The following is a 6,079-nucleotide window of genomic DNA, read 5'->3' on the forward strand; positions in this document are numbered from 1 at the left end:
TTCTTTTGTATGTTTGTCACTCTCTTGTGACCCGCTATTTCCGGGGTGCCTTGATAGTCGAAGCAGACTTTGTGCTGTTGAAGCTAGAGAGGTGAGCCGAGTAAGCCTGATTCCCTGTAAGGACTTCTCTGTTGACATGCACCCCTTGGCGCTCATATGACCTTATGCAGTTGTGAGCGCCGTAAAACCTCTACTGAAACAAACAAAGACCACATGTAGGCAGGCAGTAATCCACCTGTGTCCACCAGCTGTTCAAATGGTAGGCAGGCAGTAATCCACCTGTCTCCACAAGCTGTTCAAATGGTAGGCAGGCAGTAATCCGCCTCTCTCCACAAGCTGTTCAAATGTCCTCAGCCCAGAAAGCCACAAGTTTCCTGAGAGAGCAAACGTTTCCTTCTTTTGCCAACTGTGTCTGTGTTATGTATCTTTTCTTGGGTTTGCTTTTTCAGCATTTACATGTGGAATTTCTACAAAAGCTTTCATAACCGAATACAACCAATACCACAGATGAAGAAACTGCAAATAACAGAACTTTTCCAAATTTTGGCCATGATCTATGTGAACAGATAGCTAACGGTGTGCAGAGACCACTGTCATTTACTATGAAAGGTGTAAATAAATGACTTTATCACTCTCTCATTCCCCTAACTATGAACGTGTAGAAATAAATGACTTTATCACTCTCTCATTCCCCTAAAAAATAACTTGTGTATAAATAAATGACTTTATCACTCTCTCATTCCCCTAAAAAATAACTTGTGTATAAATAAATGACTTTATCACTCTCTCATTCCCCTAACCCAGAACGTGTGTATAAAGAAATAAATGACTTTGTCACTCTCTCATTCCCCTAACTATGTACGTGTGTATAAAGAAATAAATGACTTTGTCACTCTCTCATTCCCCTAACTATGAACGTGTGTAGAAATGAATAAATGACTTTGTTCCTCTCTCATTCCCGGCAGCAGATGGACACCTCCAGTGGTTGTGTAGGCGTGTCTGTTCATGTAGCTGGCTCCACCTGGCCGTTCTCCTCCCCTTGTTGCCTGCGCCCGCCCGCCACCCGGTACTGCTCTCAGTTTTTTCCTATTTGTTTCATTTTTCCTCTTCTTCTTTTTTTTCTCCTTTTCTTTTTTTTTTCTCTTGTTTTTTTTTGTCTCTTCTTTTTTTTCTACATTTTCCTTCTTTTTTTTTCTGCTCTTCTTCTACATTTTTCTCTTCTTTTTTAAAATCTACTTTACTTACGCCCGCATCAACACAGTTTAGATAATCTATTTAGGAGGCCATGCAGGACGAACCCGGGCTGAGAGGGATGCAACATCCCAGTAGGATGACCGAGATACTGGATAAACATCCTCCAGACAGGAAGCTGTATTGTGGTGTTTGTGTGTGCGCTGTGGAAGCTGTGGCAGGCGTCTGACCGTGTCCCGCTGACTTGATGGTGACCTAGGTGGGGAACAGGGTTATTACAGCCGGACGTTCCCAGTGTGTGATGGGGAACAGGGTTATTACCACAGGACACTCCCAGTGTGTGATGGGGAACAGGGTTATTACCACAGGACACTCCCAGTGTGTGATGGGGAACAGGGTTATTACCACAGGACACTCCCAGTGTGTGATGGGGAACAGGGTTATTACCACAGGACACTCCCAGTGTGTGATGGGGAACAGGGTTATTACCACAGGACACTCCCAGTGTGTGATGGGGAACAGGGTTATTACCACAGGACACTCCCAGTGTGTGATGGGGAACAGGGTTATTACCACAGGACACTCCCAGTGTGTGATGGGGAACAGGGTTATTACCACAGGACACTCCCAGTGTGTGATGGGGAACAGGGTTATTACCACAGGACGCTCCCAGTGTGTGATGGGGAACAGGGTTATTACCACAGGACACTCCCAGTGTGTGATGGGGAACAGGGTTATTACCACAGGACACTCCCAGTGTGTGATGGGGAACAGGGTTATTACCACAGGACGCTCCCAGTGTGTGATGGGTATAAAGAGTTAAGAAGTGCGACCTCCGAATTGAAGGTACATCTCTGATAGGACCAATCTCATCTCTTTTCACATCTCACGCTCATCAAATATGTTAATTGACGAAAACTCTTGGTCAATTTTTGTGCCTTTTCATTTATTTTTTATTTATCTTTCTTTTTTTTTTTAACAGGTCGATGTGAAGATTGCAGCTATGGCTGACAGAATGGTGATGGACATAAACAAAGGTATGTTTAGGCTATGGCTGACAGAATGGTGATGGACATAAACCAAGGTATGTTTAGGCTATGGCTGACAGATAGACACAAACCAAGGTATGTTTAGGCTATGGCTGACAGATAGACACAAACCAAGGTATGTTTAGGCTATGGCTGACAGATAGACACAAACCAAGGTATGTTTAGGCTATGGCTGACAGATAGACACAAACCAAGGTATGTTTAGGATGTTCACGTATGTCAATATCCCAATGAGAAAGAGAAGGAAGGTTTTGGAGAGAGGAATTTCTCCAGGTAGAGCCAGGCGTGGGGCGAGTTGCTAATGTTCAAAGCAAGTCCCAAGTCCAGGGTCTGTGAATAGACTCTAGGATTTCGCCTCCCCAACACTTTGACACCTCACTGCTTTCTTGTCCTATCTACATTTTCAATAACAGTGAAAACAGTTCATAGCAAAGAGTGAGCTTAAGACGATGTCACATTTTCACTAATAAAAAAAATGGAGATACGACAAGAAAGCACTGAGGTGGCGACTTGCTGCCAAAATGTGATTTGATTGTAACTTGTCTTGTGAGAGGGGTGGGGCAACTGTTTATACCAGTACTGAAGTGTAAGGTGATATATTCGGTGAGAAGAACATTGTCCTGTATTTTCCAATACAATATAATCACGAAATACCTTTGAAAATAAAGAAAAGTTGGGTGTCCCGTTACATAACTGTGAATTCTTTTGAATAGAAAACTCATATTCCTTTTCAATGGTGGAGTGATGAAACTTTTGAAGAAACCAACTTTTCAGTAGAACTTGTTTTTCTCTAGTGTATTCTCAATATTTGTTTGGGTATTGTTTCAGAACTTTTGTTGAAAATTATGGATTAATGTGCTTAAAAATTGCACTTGCAAATACCAAAAGACGTTACTTCAAGTCAGCTGTAACACTGTTGTGGAGTTGTCTGGGGAAGGCATTCAAACCGGCTCTTTGTGGGTGGTTGGTGGGTGCTCTGGTGTGGTTTGTTCCTTCTTTCCTACCAAACATCTGTCATCCTGATCTCTCCTCCTTCTATTTTGTGTTTGTTACTCTCTTATAACACCTCTTCAGCACTTATATGACCTTATTGTGTTGCAAGTGCTGTGAAACTCTTACTTACTTACTTGACTTTCTCCATCCTCTTGTACCTCTAGGGCCCATGCTTACTTACTTACTTGACTTTCTCCGTCCTCTTGTACCTCTAGGACCCATGCTTACTTACTTACTTGACTTTCTCCGTCCTCTTGTACCTCTAGGGCGTCGAGGGGAGAAAGAGCTTCCTGTCTCTAGCGAGTTCGATGGCCTGGCTGGGTGGGATGTTGAATGTTCTCAAGGTATCTTTTCCGTTTCTTGGTTTTGGTCTGTCCGTTTCTTTCTCCTATGATTTTCTTTAGCAATAAATAATCCGCCACCGGCTTGCTAGGCCTGTTGTGGTTTCACCAGAGCCCCGTTAGCCTGACGTTTCAGGGTGACCCGGGGTGGTCTTCATGGCTACCGTAGCGGTACTCACGCCATACATCTTCCAAACCCAGCAATCTCCTACTTTGTCCGTTCCCACCTCCCACGACGATGGATGACGGGTTGGATTTTGGGAGGCAAAACTCTTACGAAAACTAAAAGACGAGCTGTTTCTCGGCTCTATAGGACTGTTCTTGTGTGGATGAGCTTGTCTTTACCTTTAGTCCCGTCTTTTTCTGTTTGATCAAGGACTTCAAGAACTCTGTCTGCTGGTACAGATGGCGACGTGTTGCAACCAGACGCTGCGGCACATCATCCCGACGTTTTCTCGACTCGCCGGCTCTGTCGGCAAGGTGCAGCTAGTTACTCTTCTCTGCCAGGTAAGTGCGTCGCGCCGCTTCTCTGGTATGGCGCTCACACTTTTTTGGTACTGACGTTCTGTAGAACCGTAATCTGTTATGTGAAAGAGTCCATGTAGGGCTGGCTCGGCTGACTGCACCGACGCATTACACGTGACACGGGACATGTGACACCTCTGTGTGGGGCTGATGGCACCGACACGTTACACGTGTGCAGGTGATGGCACTGACATGTGACACCCCCCCCCCCTCATTCCCAAAGGGGGGATATTAACATGTCCTTATGCACAGTAGATTTGTAAATGGGCTGATTTATCAATGTCATGCTCAACATAGGGGGAACTGCTGCTTTTTCTTTCCTCATCCTTACTATCGTCATTTTTCCTCTACTTCTTTTGTATGTTTGTCACTCTCTTGTGAACTGCTATTTCTGGAGTGCCTTGATAGTCGAAGCAGACTTTGTGCTGTTGGGGCTAGAGAGGTGAGCAGAGTAAGCCTGGTTCCCCGTGTGGACTTCTCTGTTGACATCTACCCCTTAGCGCTCATATGACTTTATGCAGTTGCGAACGCTGTAAAACCTTATTAAAACTAAAAAACAGACACGTGACACCTCCTTGTTAGGGGTGGGTGAATGGTTGTTTACTGGCATTGTTTACTGGCATGACACGGGATGAAAATATTGCCCAGGTACGGAAACACGGTGGAAGTTGTCTAGGACAGCCGCCCGTTGTCAAGGAGAAAACTGGTTGTCTTGGACAGCCGCCCGTTGTCAAGGAGAAAACTGGTTGTCTTGGACAGCCGCCCGTTGTCAAGGAGAAAACTGGTTGTCTTGGACAGTGTTGTTGTATAATGTAGAAAAAACGTAGGGGGAATAAGAAGTGATGGTTGGTACAGGTGATTGTCTTACACAAAATGATGATGAGATGGTTCAACACCAACTTTTCCTGCCTGGTCGTGTCTTTCCTACAAGATCATTGTTTTCTTTCGACGCAACTCTATTTTTGGAAAATTCTTATTTCTAGGGTGGGCTGTAGGGGTTTTCTTTGTGTCTGTTCGGGTGTGCTCTCACGTCGGCGTTTGTCGTGTGAATCTGTTTCCCCAGATTTTGTTTACGTCTTTGGCCCCAGAGATGACCAGATTGGTTGAGATTGTCCTCCGACTGGTCCCCAAGGACAGCGGCACTGTGCCAGACCCCGGTGCACGGTGCGAGGAGCAAGGGGAGCAGACACCTGGCTGGGAAGGTAGGCGGACACGTTGTTACTAAATATATCTGTTGTGTACATCAGGTGGGATGAGCTGCCATGTTGTTTGTCTTTTTGTGTGTGTTTGTCTTTTTGTGTGTGAGTTCTTTTATCAAAACTAGGTATAGGTGGGTGGCTGGTGGGTGCTCTGCTGTGGTTTGCTCCTTCTTTCCTACCAAACATCACTCGTCCTTATCTTTCCTCCTTCTTTTTTGTGTTTGTTACTCTCTTGTAACACCTCTAATCTTCGGCAGTTCTATGACCTTATTGTGTTGTAAGTGCCGTAAAAAGCTTATTAAAATAATAAAATCTCCTCCTTCGTTCCTATCAAACATCTATCGATCTTCGGCACTTCCGTGACCGTATTGTGTTGCCAGTGCCGTAATACTCTTACTGGAACGTGTTGTGCTTATTGTGTTGCAAGTGCCGTAAAACTCTTACTGGAACGTGTTGTGCAGGTGTTGAGCGGCGGCGAGAGACGAGTGTGCTGCTCACCCAGGCCGCCCTGGCGTGTCTGCTGGCCGAGGTGTCGGAGACATCCCGCTGTCATGTCCTCTCCAACTACCAGGCCGCTCTCAAGGTCAGTTGTCCACGTACATACAGTTATCCACATATGATACGTAACCTGTCCACGTACATACAGTTATCCACATATGATATGTAACTTGTCCACGTACATACAGTTATCCATATATGATATGTAACTTGTCCACGTACATACAGTTATCCATATATGATATGTAACTTGTCCACGTACATACAGTTATCCATATATGAT

The sequence above is a fragment of the Aplysia californica genome, unplaced genomic scaffold, assembly GCF_000002075.1.
Source record: "Aplysia californica isolate F4 #8 unplaced genomic scaffold, AplCal3.0 scaffold01108, whole genome shotgun sequence".
Taxonomy (NCBI): Eukaryota; Metazoa; Mollusca; class Gastropoda; order Aplysiida; family Aplysiidae; genus Aplysia; species Aplysia californica.